Here is a 19874-nt window from a genome sequence, read left to right as displayed (position 1 = left end):
AGAGAGTTTTCATGAAAAAATAATAGTACAATAGTGTATTATCAACAGTGTGTTCCCAACATACGTGAGGAAGATGGATTGGAGTGCGGTTAGCTTGTAATTTATCACTTACTTGCCTCTTTGTTCGATGCCTTATTGTTTATTCCTTTAAGTAAAGTGAAATTGTATAACATATTGCGTTTCCTTGGTCATGCTCCTATAGTGGTCATCTCATGCTGGAGAGATTTGGATCAATAATATAGTTGGAGTTATATCTGATATAGAATGTTTAATCGTTTGAGAGACCTGACTGGGTCTGTCCGTAGACAATGGTCGTGGGTCTATCTTCCCTTAGGATAATGATTACATTGAAATTATTTTCATTTCTCTGCTCTGTTAAATAAAGAAGTTAAGTTCCATCCCCAATTACAATAAGTAATGTCTCAAATAGGGAAGGAAAGAAAAGCCTTGACTCTGAGTCCCCTCTTCCTATCTTATTATACAGGAAAAATGCTAACTAAGCACAGCATGCTGAAAGCTACTTTTTAATTGTTACCTGCATTTTAAAGAACTGACTTATTCTCTTAGCCTACTCTACTTGTAGCATTTTGTCAAATAAAAATATATAACTACATTTTTGACATTACATTACATAAAACAACATTACTTGAATAGAATTTCACAACAACCTTTCTATCATTCCAATTCATCTCAACACCTAGAGTATCTTATACATGGTTTTACGATAAAACTATTAAAATTACCATATGGGCTCATGGCTGCCAAAATTTCACTGGACAGACATATGAAAAACATTACCCTCTTTCTGATATAGTCGGGCAAAAATATATAAAATAAACGTATTTATTATCCCAATATGATGAAATAACAACTCAATCTTTGATCGTCGACGCGAGGTCCCTAAGCTAGTGATGTGTAAACTTTAGGGTCCACTTGGCTGTCACGTTTGAAGTATTATTTTATATTGCGAACTGACAAACCGTTTACTTGCTGTGTATTGACTTTTAAAGTAATAATATATTTTTCACGCATTATCCCGCATATAGGAGGGTGGGTAGAAAGAACTTACTGTAAAACATGTATGAAAATATACAAATAATTGTATGAAGTGACATAGCAGGGTAGGTAGAGGGACCCTGGTAACCTAGTATTAACACTCCATTCCCATTAAGACACTTGCGTTTCTCACTGTATCTTAATTTGCGAGTAAAATAACGTTTGTAATTTAAATATAATTAAAAAATATATTTAATTGGTCTCCTCCACTGATACGGAAGAGAGATGATGATTAAAAAAGGAAAATCATTTAAAATAAAATATGCTTAATTTTATATAATACGAGGTCATTGAATGTCTCGCTAATTGGGCAGAATGGGGAATGGAGTGTCTGAACAACACACTCCATTCCCCATATTCTTTGAAGCTAAAAAGAAAATGTAATTTTCAGCATTAAGAATTTGACAATATTCTTAGTTTAACTAAAAAGTGCAGCATTTAATTTCCACATAACTTTAAAACAAATCAAAAGTTACAAATAATCTGCTAAACACATAAAAAAAACATTAAATAAGTACCAAAATAACAAATCCAATAATATTTTAATCTTCCTTACATTTATTTATATAAAATTCGTAGCCAAATGTTTCGTAGCTCATTACCGGGGGTCATCAGTATGCATAATGAATGCCATCTACCGGCTCGTAGCCGTACTATAGCTAAGATTGATCACCACCCCAGTGAATGATGGTCTTGGCTCTTGTTTAATCTTAAATTGATATTTTTCTTATATTTCGTGTAAAAATTTGGTTAATCGGTTAATGCTTTAATAATTCAGTAGTAATGCTTGAAATTTTCTTTCGGCTTTTGAGATTGGTAGTTCGTGGAAAGAATATAGTGTAAGGACACTTCGTTTTTGATTTTCCACCTTCTCTTAGAGATTTAAAAATAGTTTAAATAGTAATAGTAATAGTTTTATCCCTAAGAGAGATTCACCAAAAATTTTTTTAGAAATAGTGATGTAATGCACAGCTTTACATTATTCGACTCGTCATGATGATTTTCAAAATATAAGAAAATAAAGAAAATCATATCACTAATGAATTCAACTAAAAAGTAACACCAAGATAATTTATCTACAAAATTACACCTAAAAGCTTAATAAATCACGACAAAGTAAATAGCAAATGTGATATCAAGACAGTACTAACGTGAACGTATCCCCAAGAAACGTAATTAAATCACAAATTTATCATAACGAGAACATAACCGCGACCATTATTCCTTGTTACAATGTCTCCCTCCGACGTACAAAGATGTATCTGACCTTATTCAATAGAGAAGTCACCCTTATTGACTAAGAAATAAGAGTTGTAATTATGTAACAGAATGTCAGATAAACTTTACTTCAAGGGTCTATAAGTAACAGGCGATGGTAAAGTCGATTTATCTCAGTGACAAGTGGCCTATCCTCGCCAGACGAAGATGCTTTTTACTACCAACAGTTTGGATGGTGCATAATTTTCGTCAGTTGTTACTAGCGTTACAGATTGCTTCTTGAACTGGTAGTACATCCGTCGTTTTGTCTGTTTGTTTATCATTATCATTTATATATCGCCAAGCATCATGTTTAAAAGGAACTTCTATTTTGAAGTCTTCGGCACAGTGTCTGCTGTAAGCACGACTCTCATTCGGAAAAATAAATTATTTCCATTTCTTCGTTCCGGTAACAAGACAAAGTAGGGTTTAGTTCCGCCACTCAACATGTAAAGTATCTATAATTGAGCGAAAAGTGGGGAAAGGAGTGTCTTGACGCTAGGTTTCCTTTGTCCACTATGCTTAAATGTGAAATACCAACAGCGTGAAAATAAAAAACCTAATATATCTATTTTTTTTATTTTTTAACTTGAATCTCTGCCTAGGTGATCCTTTTTCTTTATATTAATCGTTGAATATAGAAACACAAAAAATCTTCAATCAAAGATATTAACTGCATAAACTTATACCAATAGTAATATTTCACACATAATAACTACGACTGTAACTGAGCAGTCCTTAGCTGTGATAATATACGAAACCTGAGAGCGACGGTATGACGAATAATACGAATAGAAATAGCAGAATAAATAATATTTACGTATAAAATTACTATTTCTTGCAGAAAATAGATAACAGGCACAAATTCTAATATCTCTTATGCCTTTTGGTATTTTGTATGTTTTCCTATTATTTTATATGCCTTATTAAGTGTAGTAAAAAACTTGAGATCAGTATGGTCATTCTTTTTTTCTCTCTATTTTTTGACTAATTTACTGACAATACAGAATATAAGTTAAAATCTGACGTCAAACCTTGTTTATTATGTAAATAGACCATATAATATGAAAATTAAATGTGATCACATATCCCGTCCCAGTGGACGAAAGAGGTATGCAAAGACATGCAAAGGACACGTTAAGGTAAAAATTAAACATTAAAAAACTAACTATTCTCTATTTCAATTAAAGCAATAAAAACTAACGTAGGCACTTAATTACTTATTCAAGAAAACAAAAACTGACAGCTGAAACTGAAACATGGTGCTTGAAATTCTCAAGTCATTTGTCATGTGACTCACTTAAGTTGTAATTAATGGGATTGTAGTTGTAACGTGTACAGAGTATTAAATGGAAATATTTATAGCAAGTATATAGTGGGTAATTTGTTTGGTTTTTAACATTAGCTATTTTTTTTATCTATATACATGTATAATGAGTTAACTTGTTGAAAGTTAAAAAAAAAAACAAAAAAGACATTCGTGTAGAGAAAAGCTCAGTAAAATTAATACAGATAAGTAATATATGATTTTTAGAGTAATCTAAATTGTAAATTCTTTATATAATAGGAAAACTTTTATTCACCATGAAGTTATATTCATTAAAATAAGCTATCTATTTAAATTTAATTTAAGTTAAATCTGAAAAATAATAGACGAATTTACTTGATCTTAAGAAAAAGCATGATTTTATATCTCCTTTGGCCTTTATTTAAAAAGTAAGTTAGCAGCTTACTCCTAGCAGCTAATATAAAATAACAGAAAATCAACGTAAAATATAGGTCACAAACATAGGGCCGTGATTAAATCTCGGCGAGAGCAGTAAAATCACAAATAGCCGGCCCCCTTAATGAAAGTCAGTGGTTTTTCTATGACTATTCATGCCTCGCCTCTGATACCTTAAACCGACCAACTCCAAGTATACCTTGGCTTTACTGAAAATGTATTAAGCGAGTATATAACCTGGTAGCTGAGTAAAAGATAAAATATTTTAATAGAAAATATTTTTTTAGGGTTAGAGGTTATTTTTGTCATTATTTTTCAATCATTAATAAAAGAAATAACAAAAATATACTTAATATAAAGTTTTACCTGAATAAAAATCAACTCATATATCTCATATCATATACCATCAAAAGTTACAGTTGCCCCATAATAATGTCTGGAATACCTCAAATGAGATTTCCATCACGCTTTAGCAGAGGCAAAGGAAACTTAGTGTTAAGACATTCCGTTTCCCGCAATCCATCCTATTTCTGTGGCATCCTAAAAAAAGGATTTATGTTTTGACTCTGTAGTCGAGGTAAAGCGCAGCGTTGAGTTTTGCCACTCAATGCCTCCAGAATACGGCGGAGAGTGGGAAACGGAATGTGTGGGACAGAAGAAAAAAATTAAATAAACCCAAAACTAACACTTTAAGAATCACTCTGGACACTGCACTAGTTATCTATCATAGCCTAGGTTATCTATATAGATAGAGACACTGTAAAATGTCACATACGCGGTTATACGCGGGTAGTGAACAAGATAGCTCATCTCATTGAGATGCTGTGACCTCATCCCCTGCCGTCCCCCTTCCGTCCCCCTCCATTAATGTAATAGCATTCGTACGCCAGTCGTCGAGTATTAATTAGTTTTATCGGACAAGTCGAGTGGAAGATTTTTATTTTATTGCCGTATAGCGGTTAGCAAAGTGGTCGCCATTGTTGCTTTTAAACAGAACATTTGTTAGGTCGTTACAAGAATACAAGAGGACGCTATGTGATTGTTTTCTTACTATATATTTACTTTTGTGGGACTAATATGAAAGTGTTTTTGGTATTTTTTTGTATGGCTGGTTATGGTGGGGTTCGGAGCGATTAGCACTTTGGTATAGGACATTTTTTTTATTATAATGATGGTTCGTTTTGGTAATTAAAATAATTATCAAGTTTTTTTATTGATACATGCAAAGATTTTTGTTTATATTATACTTTTATATAAATTAAGTCCACTGCTATTCGATACTAGCACAATTTTTAGTCATAAATTTCTTTGTATCGTAAAGCATTTAGTACTTACTGTATGAAACATGAATATACATTAATTATAAAAAATATAAAATCTTTATAAATCTTTAAAAAACGAATGAGAAACTATCAAAATAATTCAAAAAAATAATATTTATTTTTTTTATTTTTAACAAAATTATTCTATCAACATACATATTCATACACAGGACAGGACTGGACTGGACAGAATGTACAGTACATACAGGACATAGGCAACAGAATTTAAAAAAATATGATATCAGTCCAACTATCATTTACCAGTGATACCTGCTTATAAAGCCGACGGGAAACTCAAATCACACTAGAAAATTTAGAAATAAGTATAACTTAAACTTAACTTAGCTTCACGCTTTATCCCTAGCGGGGTACTCAGAGAGAACGGAGTGCCAAACGCTACGTATAACTTTTACAGTATTATTATATTGATCAAAAAAAATCCTTTATAAGTAAAAAAAGTAGTAGTATGTTAAAAAATTAGTAAAACATACAGTAAAATAAATCACTATATCACGTGTTTAACAAAAGCTCATACTGTTTTATTATATATCTTTTAACCTTTTTTTTTTAAGTTAAAGATATAATTCTAGTTTAATTAATTTTTAATTGTAACATTTAGAGATTTTTTCTACTACTAAGTAGAGTTTGATTGAACTACAAAAACAGCTGTCTTATTAAATTTTACAAAATAATAATTGTGTCTGTAAACGCGACGGGTGTGGGTTCGATTCCCACTCCTGGGAATGAATATATTTAATATTTACATTTCATCGCTCTGGTAAAAAGGCAAAGCGCGACTTTGTGTTCCACAGTTCAACCCTCTGCCTCGAGAATCCGTCGGTGCATGAGGGTTGGAGTATCTTAACACTAGGTTCCCTTTGCCGATCCTGCTGTATGCTGGATATAGAGTGCAGCTGAAAAAAACGAATAAAAAAACTTAACTATTTCGGTCATTTACTTCACGACGCCATATTTAAAAGTCTATATAACAATGGTCAAGTACATAAGCTTTCTGAGCAAAGCTTAAAACTAAAGTTTTATATAAGAAGACCTTATTTGTTATATACACATAGCTAACGTTGGCTTGGCTCGCGCCGCCCACGTTATAAGAGATAAAAGTAGGGTCGCCTCTTATTCAATTATATACTTATATGAAAAATTATAACAATTATTGAGACAGAAATTTTATAAAGAGACAAAAAAGAAAAAACATGTTATTAAAAGTATGGACATATAATCCATAGTTGTAAATTCGAACTGAAGTAAATTTTTAAATTGATAAGTGAATTTAGATTGTGATAGTATAATAATAATAAATTTTAGTTGTAGACGAGAAATATTTTATGTAACTCTGACAACATGCAGGTCAGCCTTATGGTAGGGTATATATAGTATAGCAGTCCTCGATAAATGGAAAATATTATTCTCAAGACACAACCAACCCTTAAAAATGGCTACAGTACGGACCACCCCCTAGTAGCAAGCAAAAGAAACAATCCCCCTACACCCTGCCAGCACTCCACACAACCATTTCTTATTCCTTATGTATGAATTCAGCACATTACCACTCAAGTAGGATAAAAACAGGACGAGAAAGCTTTGAAAAATATCCGGGGCATTGAGTGATATTCTCAAGTAGCCTTCCATTTTGTTTTGATAACGTCGAAATGTCGAAATGAAATGGGAACGATGCGTTTGTCCGTCAAGTGGTCGACGTTTTACTTTTGTTTCAGTGAATATATGTATGTGAGTTTTTACCAAGAATTTTTATTATAAGACTTGTTTTCTATATGTCGTATATTTGGTACGAAAATTGTGTACAAAACTTTTCCGCTACTGAGTGACTTACAGGTAAGTTACAGCAACTGTGCGGGGTAGAACGCTGAAATATGATATGTAAGCTCTTTGGGTGTAGGGGAGAATTAAGGATGATGGAAGAGGGGATTCTTGAAATTCGTACGGGAGCGATAAAAATTGCCTTCGTTCGCATTTAGTCTATTCAGTCACTAGTTTAGAATTTCTTTTTGTCTTGCTCTGTATTCCGCATATAGCAGAGTAGGCAGAGAGAACCTGGTGTTAAGACACTCCTTATCTAATCTTCTGCCTAATGTCAGCACAACTCAATGCTTGCCGGTTGGCAAGCAGGCGGTTAGCAGGTTTACTACCTCTATTATAAGAATTTTAAAGGACGAACATGATCAACACCAATCTCTCGGCTTTTCGTCTTCGGAAGTATCATATACGATGATATATAATATAATAAAAAATAAAGTAACTCGACTATCCGCTTGACACTATTGAATATTTATGTATGTAGATAAACTAATGCCTATATCCATTCAAACCAAAATAAATATTTCAACGAAATTTGAATTAACAAATGTCGATTTTTGACGTAACCTGGTGTTCGCACACGGTCCCGCACTTTCTGCTAAATTAAAAAAAAAACTGAAATAATCCCACGAATAAAACTCGAACCCTAAACTATCGTGTATCATCAGAGTACATATTTTCACTGAGACACGACGACTCGGAGAATGAATTATTTTCATTTCCTCACTCTTTGAACAAGACAACGTGCGAAACTTTGACGGAAAGAGGAGAACGGAAAGTCTTAACACTAATTTCCCTCTGCTTTACTCTACTGTATACAAGGTGCAGCGTGAAGTTAAAAAAAATATCATGAAATAAATTAAATTTTAAAAAAGTTAATTTATTACAACACTATTAATGATGACTTCGATACATTAAATAGATTGCGAATTAATTGTCCCCTATATCATAAATTAATATTGTTGGCAAAAGTAGTTTTTTTTTATGAAGTAATTAATTTTCTTTATTAGAAGTCATCGTTGCAGATTATGAAATACTAGTGGGCGCGCGCAGCTTCGCCTGCTTATTTGGACCCTTAGGGGTGAATTCTAGTAAACCATGAAACATGTGTTCAATTAAATACTTTTAAGAGTCTAGGTTTCTAATCGGTGGCCATTTAAAGATTTTCCCATACAAACTTTCAACCCCTTATTTGCACCCTTATGGAAAGAATTCTAGAAAACCATGAAACACGTGTTCAATTAAATACTTTTAAGAGTCTGAATTTCAAATTTTATAAGAATCGGTGCCGATTTAAAATTTTTTCCATACAAACTTTGGACCCCTATTTTACCCCTTTAGGGTTAAAATTCAAAATCCCTTCTTAGTGGATGTCCAGGTTATGAAAGTAAACATATGTCCAAATTTCACGTTTCTACGCACAGCGGTTACGGCTGTGCGTGCGTCTTACCTCAGTCAGTGAAGACAAGTCCTTTTATATATGTATAGATTATAGTTCTACACGCGATGCATTCATGTTTGTAGGTTTGTTAAAAGGTGGTAGTTGTAGTTGCGATCGGGTAGTGATAATTTTAAATTTTAACTAGCGACACAAACGCGGCTTCGCCCGCTCTAACTTATTATTCTATAATTATACAATTTTTTGACATAAATTGTAGTCAATGTGTTATTTTGATGTTATTATTTTATTTTAATCTAATGTTATATATTTTTGTTCCTGATAAATTTTATTATATATTGTATTATTTATATTATATGTGGCATTATATCTAAATAACCACTTTATATTCATAGATGTCAATATCTTTCAGAGGAGGAGAGATAGGACTCTGGTGGAAGAAAGTTTTATATTGAAAAATTTTATAACTGTATACAATATAAGCCTTGTATTATAAATATAATAAAAGGTGTTTGTTACAAGAGAAAATAAAATAATTACAAACTAGTTCACCTACCATTTTTTTAACAATTGAAATACTTCACGAAATCGAACACAGAACCACGACAAAAAACGTCAGAGATAACTACCTAACATACTAACAGTAAAGCAACGGCACCAAATCACAAATTTCCTTCGCAAAATTGCGTTCGCTTAAAAAAAAGGAGCTGCAAACTAAAAGTCCTCCATGAATACCAAATTGGACAGACAGACAGTTTCACTTCTGAAATATTGCCTGAAATTTACATGAAACATTTTAATATCCACCTGCTGTTTTTCTCACGGAATAACGCCGCGTCGAATACGGTCTTAAACCCGTTAGGCGTTTTAATGCCACTTCAAAAGTCTACTTTACTTTTATTATGGTATAAAAATTTCGTATACGACTTTCTTAATGTGTATTTTTTTTATTTTTATACATTTATCTTTACAACAAATACAAATACTACATAGTACAAATACTAGAAGCCATCGACGCGAAGGGGCACAAGCGTTCGACTGTGAACGCGACGGTTAAAGATTCGATACCTGCTCGGGGGAGTGAAAGATTTAATATTTTCATTTCCTCATTGGTAACGAAGCCAAACGCGGCGTTCAGTTCCGCCACTCAAGCACGCAATGCCTCGAGAATTCGGCGGAAGTGTATTGTACTTATTAGTAGATATATAAGTTTATAATGTAAAGTAATGAAATCTAATGATAGAGCCATGACTCGAATAGTGGATCTCTTCAAAGGTTTCTAGGAAAACACTAGGGTTTAGGCTCATATAAAGCTTGCATAAAATCATTTTTCATTTTCTTTAAGCTAAATATTAATTATTTATAAGCTATAACTATCATTAATCAATTTTCAGATAAAAGAAAATAAAAAAAAATGGCATAATTAATCAGAAAATAGAATGTAAATTTTAAAGTGAGTTTACGGCGGCAGATGAATAGGTGAGGTTTTTAATAAAATTCCGCGGTTAATGAAAGACAGAAGGGTCGCTAGTTGTTGAGATGAATGTACAGGGGCGGATTAGCTGAAAAATTGTTTTTTTTTTCTAAAATGTATATTTTTATTTATGATTTAGTAACTTAATTAACAGTTTTGAAAACAGACTAATTTTGAAACCAGTATCGAGTTTTTATATCTTAAATTTAGAAAAGTAAATATTTCCATATTTACTATTCCATATATACTATTAATTTCCAGTCTGATTGAAGAAAATAACTATACAATATCTTCATAAATATGTAAAGAGCTGAACGAAATTACATGTCATATAATTATGAATATTTAGACATAATGATGGGAGCTTTTTGTACTTGCATGAAAATACTTAAATAATATTTTTTTAGCTTCACGCTGTATTCCAGAGACAGCAGAACACCTAACGCTACGATGTCTGTATATAAACCTAGTTCTTTCGCCTCGTCCACTGTCATCGATTTCTCTATACATGGTCTCCGGGGGCACTCAAGCTTTTACGTCTTCTTCCTCCACTATCAACCGAGATCTCTCTCTGCCTCTTTTATCACTTTTTTTAGTTATTCAAAGAAAGAAAAAATTTGTAAAATCCACCCCTGTCCAATATAAGCCGTTCAACCCTTGTATTTATTTAGATTGTATTAATTAAAACTCGAAGTTCCGAGATTAACACCGCTTTCTTTCATTAACAGCCTCCATATTCATGCTTCGGGATAACGAGATTATGAAACATTACGTAAATACTCTTACTTCTTCTTAAAAATATTTAAGACTTAGCACTTTGTTATATTTTATTAAACTTTCTTAGACAACGTATCACGCATATAGGAGGGTAGGTAGAGGGTTCCTAATGTCAAGACACTCCTTTCCTTATTTTCTGTCGAATTTTAATAAGAAGATTGCCTGATGATTGGCGCAACCATGGCGTTTAAAATTAGCTACGACGAATTAGCTACGCTACGACGGCTGCACATCTATATAAATAATATTGTAGCGCTGAAGAGTTTCTTTGGTTAATTGATTTAATCTTTCTACTGGTTCGAAATTAAAAATATTTGTATTGATATTAGAAATAGAATCGTTTTAATGTAACCCTTTATACAATATATCTTTTAGGATAGAAATTAAATATATTAGAGTTAAGTCCAAGCTTAGGTCACTTAATAAAATGGGTCTCTGAGGTATGGTATTTTGTTATCAACGTTATTAACACCATACGTGTTAAGAGGAGAAGACTTATCTATAAGAAATGAGTAAAACTAAAAAAAAGTTATTATAAAAAACAACACAATCTTAATCCTATCATTTGAAATGTTCCTACAAAAATACATCTTCATAATAAAAACCCTCAACCCATTCTCAAATACATTTCACTGTATTTTTCCTACTTCGTATAATATAACATTCACTCGAGAATAAAGACATAAACGCGCTATAAAAGCTTATTACACTTTCGTATATAATTAAATTGAACACCTCACGAAAACCACCCTTCATAGCTTTTTCTCAAATTGTATTTTGTTTATATGAAAATTTGTATGCTTTACTGTAAAAATGATAGTGGTGGGTTCGACTAAACCTTTAAAGAGGTTCTGCCAAGCAGAAAAAAAATATTGAACTGTTTAAGAATAAAGTACAACATAAATATATTATATTTTTTTCAAAATACAATGTTTTATATAATTTACAAAATATTTTATAACCTAACATTTTTTTTTTTTAAATCTATCAGTCTAATAAAAAGTATTTTACAAGTATTACAAGTATAAAGCTGGTACAAATACAAAGTATAAGCAAATTATAAACAAGCTAAACAAACTAGATCACATTAAAATTTTCCAAATCTGTAGTGTGGCTAAGAGCTTTGGGTAAGTTATGTGCATACATTTGGGAGGCGACGCGACCCGACCGTCTTTGACGTGACGAGAGGTGAAAATGCTACGACAATAAATCTTCAAGCAGACTTTGCACTTTAATTTACATTTAAAAACCTAGTTTTAGGAGCAAAATTCCAATTTTTATTTAATATTATTTTTAATTTTATAATTAAATTTTACAATCAGTCTTACAGTCAGACAGTACAGTACAGTTTTATATTTTTAAATATAAATTAATATAAAAAATAGAAAAAAATACTCGTCCGATGGTGGGTCAGGGGTCCAGATAGAGAAAACTCCTCACAATGTGTCCTGTCTAAAATAATATTACCTTCTGAGATACGATCTCTTAAGATACTGGTCGAGATTTTTCACCGGATCAGAATCGTGCGTTTGCAGTCCTGGATATTATATTTTAAATACTAATACAAATATAAATAAATAGGACTTTCTAAACTTCTGAGACTTTTACAACATAATAAAAGTACAAACAAACAACAATTCACACATTTATATTATATAATCCCCTATGATTAATTTTCTCTTCCCACCGCCATTGTGATGTCAAAAGGTGCGGAATCATACCTCAGTCAATTTATGCACATACTTTACTTCGGGAGCACTCAGACAAGCCGCGTAAAAAGTCTATATATACTTGTACAAACATATGTATGTATTAAGGTATTTTTATAATATTATTTATCAATAATAAATAGGGAACGTAGTGTCTGAACACTAAGACAATCTAATTGTTTCAAGAAATCACCTAGTAACAACCTATTTTAAATAAAGGACTAATTCTAAAAGACATTTTAGTTTTAGACTTTTCCAAAAGATCGAACTATTCGCGATCCAAGTGTTAAAAAGACTTTTATAGTTGCTGCTTCTGTCTTTGTAAATCCTTCACATTAGACATCTAATGCCTATATTTTGGGGAAGATTGAGGATCAAGCCATGCGTCAAGTAATGCATAGCGATTGACTTGCTTTGAACGGTTTTTATTAACTTTGGATATATTTTCCAGGCATAGAGGCAAAATTCTTACATATCTAGGCAGTTCATAGAGATATTTTTTTTTCTTTTGTTTACTGGCCATTCAGAGGGAACTCAGTGTTAAATTACTCTGCTCCTCACTTTCCGCCCAATTTTCGAGGCCTTGCGTGTTTTCTCTGCCTATCCTGTTATATGTGGGCCTACAGCCTGAAGTTAAAAATATCTTAAATAAGCTGACATTGAAAGTTTTGCTTTTTGCATAAACTGGAGGTTTTGACTTGAATAGTTTCCAGTCGTTTAAAATTTTTTCTTTGTCTTGTCAGTTTCAATCAAAACCTGTCACGTTCCCACAAGAAATTACCAAAAAAATCTATAGTTTTATTAACTTTCAAGCTGTATCCCGTGTGTAACTGAATAAATAGATAATTTATTTAAAGGCGGTTATGATTAATTCACTATATAAATTATAAATAAAAATAGCAATACTTTATAAATTAACATGACTGAGTGGCTGTGGAGGTTTTATAAAAGTATTTTTTCTATAACTGATCCATCAAACGGTCGCTATACAACACCTGCTTCCCAATTTTAGGGAAAATTAAAAGGGTTGGGCAGAATATTAACTAGTTTACCCGCAATTTTATTATATTTTATATTAATACAATATACGTATCGGATTGTGAACGACACTCCTATTATATAAATTATAATATACATACAAAACTGGGCGAAAAGTGGGAAGTGGAGTGCCTCATCACTAGGTTTGCTTTGCTTACTTTGCTATTTGCGGGATGCAGTGTCAAAATAAAAAATAAAAAAAATAGAGGTGGAATGTATATGACATTCCACTGATAGATAATTTTATTCACAACTGCAGTCTGTACAGACATATATTTTCCAATAAAGTACATGTACTCGTAAGTACCGCCACTCAAATTCAAAACGCAATGCCTCAATAATTTGGAGGAAAACCTCTCAGGTACCTAACGAAAGTGTTACTAGCGAAAGGAGGGACTTAATATTAGGTTCCCTAGTTCCCTCTGCCTACAATGCCATTTGCAGAATATAGTGTGAACCTAAAAAAAAGTATCTATAAGTGAATAAAAACTAAACTAAAAATATTGCAACTAATAAAACAAATCATGAAAATTCGTATCCACTACTCACATGTTTCTTATTAACCACGAAACCATAACGTACTAAAACAACGTTTCCCAAAGAATCCGTACCCAAAATCAATATTTGCTCGATGGCAATCAATTAAATAAGTAACCGTGGAACAATCGCAAGGAATCCAGTCGTCGCGAGCTCCTACCGCAGTTTTTGCGCTTTATTCATAGACATTACTTATGCATGCAGCAGAGAAAATATTACAAGATTTTAATGAAAGAAATATTAATTTAAAACGCAAGTTTTCTTTGGGCGAGGGCGAAATTAAGTTTCGTCTGGCGTAAATACCTAGGGAAGACAAATATGCGGTTTCGAGTTTGAACTTTGTGAATTGTTTGTGCAACTATGTACAGTGTGGTATTAGTGTTTTTAGAATTGTTTTTCTTTAGCTTAACGGTTCATTCTACTTGTAGAGGGATAGATAGGGAAAACTCAGTGTTAAGACATTCCTTTCGCCAGCACCCCCCATCTCTAAGATTTCGCGTCGAGACTTCGCGCGCCTTGTCTCGTTACCACAATGAGAAAATTAAAAAGAAATCACTCTCTTGAGTGGAAATCGAAACTACTACCGTCATTCTTACAAGCGGACACCGTATTGCACTGCTCTGGTAAGCATAGTAGACGTATATAAGTCATTCCCTGACTATAATGTATTATAGTTAGCTAATGAGTTATTTACGTATACTTATGTATTATACTTGTCTTATATATTTGTTCTTTCAAGGCACCCCAAAAGATGCTGTAAATGTTCCATACATTTCAAATAGAAAACTTATTCAAAAATGCATATAAATGTTAAGTCGTATAAACGCGAGTTAATCTAAAAGAAAAATAATGTCGACGCACTTTATTCAAATCGTCCGTCGTGAACAGTTGAAGTGGAAAAAATATGAATATCATTTCCTCGTTTCGAACTTTCCTCGCCAAATGAAGCATATTTCGAGTCATAACACTCGCATTATTCAAAAAACTTTGTAAAGCCCGCTGTTGATATTGTGTGTACTCGTTTTGCTCGTTGGCTGTGTTTAAATTTTTATATAAAAAAATCAAAACTAGGTGTTATCTGCGGCTTTATCTACGGCTTTACATGACACATGCTAGGTGCCAAAGGTAACTCTCAGGTACGGTGAGTTCCTTTGAAACGATGAACTTATGGTAATATGAGTTACTGCCTTTCTAGATAAATAAAGTATATAACGCAAAAAATATCAACTTAAACCGATACTTTCTGAGGTGAGCGCAAACAACCACACAAACAAACTAAAACATAAGTATATATAATGCATTGTAACAAAATAAAATAGGAAATCAGATTTTTTTTTTTAAATATTACAAATAACATTACGTTAGACAAGCCATGCATAGGAAGGTTTATTCAAAACGTTCCTTAAGAACGGCGAGGGAAGCACCTCAACTTTTATATAGTAGGTACATACCCTACTAAATGAAGTGAGACTGTCTCACAGATGCTAACGAAAGTTATTTTTTATGCCCCTCCGCAAGGCTTACATTTGCATAAGGACCAGATCAAACAAACTCGCCCAAATACAGCTTTTGTTACTTTTAATTAAAATATCAAGTACATATTTGTACATATTTGTATGTTTATATGATTTGACCACAGAGAAATAGTGGTCCATCTCTCCGTTTTTGCGAATGTCTGAAAACTCGGCAGCGTGTACCAGTTTCGAGCCTGAAATAAAAGACAACTAGACACGCAAGGGCCGTGTGTCAATTGTGAGCTTATTTTTTTGTTCAGTTATAATTTTATTTCAGACTTATTTACAGTAGGTACGTAACACAAGTAATTAATATTTTCTTTATAGGTACATGTATAAAAAACCGGTTGAGTGCGAGTCCGAATCGCCCACCGAGGGTTTCCTATTCCATTAATACTGTAGGTCTTCGGGAAGTTCTTTATAGGTTTTTGATAATGCAGCGAATTTCCTACAAAATGCGGCAAAAACTTCGCGGTCTTTTAATTGCTTTGATTTAGAAGCTTGGTTTATCTTTGCCTTTTAATGTACGGAACCCTAAAAACTGAGCGGGTGCTTGAAACAATTGACAGTCAGGTGTAGTTGATTAAACAATAGTTGTGATGCCTACACGCTTATGAAGAAATCTCTAAAATAACTAAGACGTCGAGAAAAATTGCCTCAATTTAAGTAAATTTTTAGTGCATCATTAACATATTTACACAATAAAAGCTCAAAATTCAAACAAAAACAAAACGTCTGTTGTTGAAAATTCAACAAATTGATTGAAATCAGCGACAGGAGTAAAGAAATATAACGGGAGCGTTTTAGACGCACCGTTCTCGTCTCGCTGACGAATACATTACAATATTTTAACCGCCCGTTGGAATACGGTGTTTTGATAACGTCGGTTTTTTTTTAATGAAAATCTACGTATTTTTTTCATCTTGTAAAATAGTAAAATAAGTAGTGACAAAACATAATTATTCGCTTTACTTATAAAAAAAGACTTTTTTGGCGTAATGGAACAACATTTGACTATATAGGCGATGTTTTTGACTATATTGTACATTGTTTATATTTAATTATTTTTATTTTCCAGCTCTGTTAAACAAATAAGTTCCACCTCTTAACGCGCTAATGTCTTGAAATTTGGATGGACTTATGGACGGATGGACTCTGGCTTCCCGCCGCCTACCGTGCTTTGCGAGAAAAGAGTGAAGCTGCTTTTTTTACTTGGTATGCTCTGGTACAGCGTAAAGCTAAATAAGAAAAACAGTACCTACGTCACATAGTTTTTTTATAAACTCATGTTTACAAAAGTAAGAAATCTAGGAAAATCAGAATGAAATCCAATAACTTTCAACTATACAAATATTAAATAATAACATTTTTTTTTGTGTTGTCACACTGGTGCTTTCAATTGGCCGAACGAAACACCACCACAACAAAATATTCGACATAGAAAGTTCAAATTTGGCATGTGGGCAGCATTCTTGAAATTCTTTGAATAGAAAAAAAACATTTTGCATCGCGCATCCACGCAAGCGAAAATGCCAACGGGTGCAGGATATCATACAATAGAACGATATCATTGTCTACATATATATGTATTTATTTATCTTCGATCACTACCTGTATATTTTGGCTAAGGGGGTGCTTAATTTACGAACAATATTTTCCTCAAGCATCCATCATTGTTGTGCGATAAATAACTCCCCTGTTAGACCCTGGCCCTTTGGACGCTTCGAAAATAATGCTCTAAACATATATATCTCTAGTTGTAATAAAGCTCTCTTTAAGTAGTTTTTGTATATTTTTACTAAATTTGAATATTTCGTTTTCTTTCAAATAACATTAAATGATAAGATAGATTTTCTATTTAATTAGATATACCTATAGCATGTTTAATAGTAGAACCTGATTTGTCACCGCCGCATTTGTCTAGACATAGTAAGAAACTCCACATTTTTTATATTGTATATTAAAAGATTCCCGGGCTAGGTTAACAGAAGTTAATTAGGTATTTAGGTACGTCGCTTCGCCCTTATTCTCAGAAAATTCAAAAAAAAGGAGGAACCTAGATTGTGACAGAGCAGAGTTGCGACAAAAACAATTTCTCCCTAGTAGTTAATAAACTGGCAGGATAGCTCGTTTGTCACTTTAAAAATTGTTGGACTAAGCCAAACTTAACTTGATAATTTGAGTACCCGCCGGAGTTGCACGTAAGGCGGTGCCTAATTACCACGAGACAGAATACAGAAAATATCAAAATTTTACCTTCAATTTAGATCTTAATTTCTTCATTTTTTTAGCTTCATCAACATCTGGAAACGTTCCCAACATTGTATTAAAAGTAGAGCAAAAATGTATTCTAGATAAATAAGACGTCGCTAATTCCCCCTCGCATACATAAAGTTCGTTATTTGTTTTTGCAACATTAACATTTTTATGACCAAAATGAAATCACTTCGTTCGTCGTTATATCTATCTCTGTATTACCTTAAATGGTTTAAGAATATATTTACGCATTATATTTGGAAAGTAGGGCTTTCTATTGAAGGCATTCTGTTTTTCACTTTTCAGTTGTTGATTTAATAAAATATATTGTGTATAAAAACTTAAGAAACACGATTTTCAAAACCAAGACTTACTCCCAAGTAATCTCCCAAGAGTTCCATTTTTCAGATCCTGACTCAATGTTACCATATTGATGTATCGTTACCTAAGCTCTGTATAACTGCCAAGTTTCATAAGAGTCAAATTCAATTTCTTACTTTACACAGTTACAATTAAATTTAAAAAAGCGTATTAATTGAAATAAAACACATACGAATAAGTAAAATAATAAGAAAAAACATAGTATGACACTGGATAGAAGTAAGCTTCTATAACCTTATCTATATTACCCAACAATTACAAACAGACACAATACCTCAGGCGAAACCCATTCAAAATTTTACATAATACGAAACCTAATTTACAAAATACACCACAAAAGACTCGCTAAAGGCTCCAAAACTTTAAAATGTCCACAAAATTAAGTTTAAAAGTGTTTAAGTCCCAAAAATCACGTTACCAAGTTAGCACAGGGCTTAGATCTTCGCATACATTAAGGCAAAGGTAAGGTGTGAGTAAAACAAAATCATTATTCAAATCCACTGAATAATGTTTTGGGGAATCGGGCGCTGAGTTGCCAGTCGTTTTTGAATTTTAATATGGACTCTAACAAGTTTTCTGTCAAAGGAAATCGGTGTAACTACGCTTGGGTGGACTAGCGAGCTCGTTGGTCGTTGCTGAGGTGTTTTTATTGAATCTTAATTTAGTATATCCAAATTAATTTCGAATGATATTTCTTAATTTTTATAAGATGATTTTAAAAATATATTTATATAATCCAATCTAAAATATTAAAATCAATTTATAGTAATTTTAGACCAAGACAACGACGAGATCTTTCAGCCAGCTATAGAGATTTTGATGTTATACATCGCGCACCTATATACTTTACCCGCTTAGAAATGAACTCATTTTGAAGTATTTATTTACTTTAAAGTTATTGTCTTTGAGAGTATTTGTTTACCATGGAACTGTTAATTCTACCAGTATTACGCGTTTTAGACTTTTGCAGTAAGGAAAACTACCACAGCCTCAGGAATTTCGTATAGTTAGATTTGTAACAAAAAATCATATAAACGTGTTTATAAATGAAAGAAAACTATAAGAATAATTTTAGATGTCCGTTTTACTCGGAAATAACCGAGTTTCGATCAAAGGCACGTGATCAAAGGACGGTGAGTGGCCGACGATAATTAGGACCTTCCAAGCTTCAGACGACGAAAAACTAGAGAAACTAACTGAAATTATGGTTAGTACTGCTATTCAAGTGTTTATACATAATTACATGAAATTCTATTAAAATATTTGTTTGTCTTTTATTATATAGAGAGAAACTAATAATAAGTCACGCCATCCTTTTTTGGTCAAAAAATCTGAGTTATACGAGTATATGCCACTAATAAATGTAACCAAAGGGTAAGAAGTACCCTTGTTAGAAGAATTTACAATTACAGAATTAACTTTAGCAATTTTAATTATTAAATGTCAACCAAAATGCGGCGTTGAGCTCCGCCACTCAACACGTGCGTGAAGTTAAAAGGGAAGAGACTATTACTATATAGCTAACCTATCTTAAGATAACTTGTAATAATATACTGTATTTGATGATAAATACATATAATTCTATCATATGTACAGAT

The sequence above is a fragment of the Heliconius melpomene genome, chromosome 13, assembly GCF_056956725.1.
Source record: "Heliconius melpomene rosina isolate 202511_hmr_F chromosome 13, ASM5695672v1, whole genome shotgun sequence".
NCBI lineage: Eukaryota > Metazoa > Arthropoda > Insecta > Lepidoptera > Nymphalidae > Heliconius > Heliconius melpomene.
The sequence above is the reverse complement of the archived record's forward strand: the minus strand, read 5'-3'. Positions refer to the sequence as shown.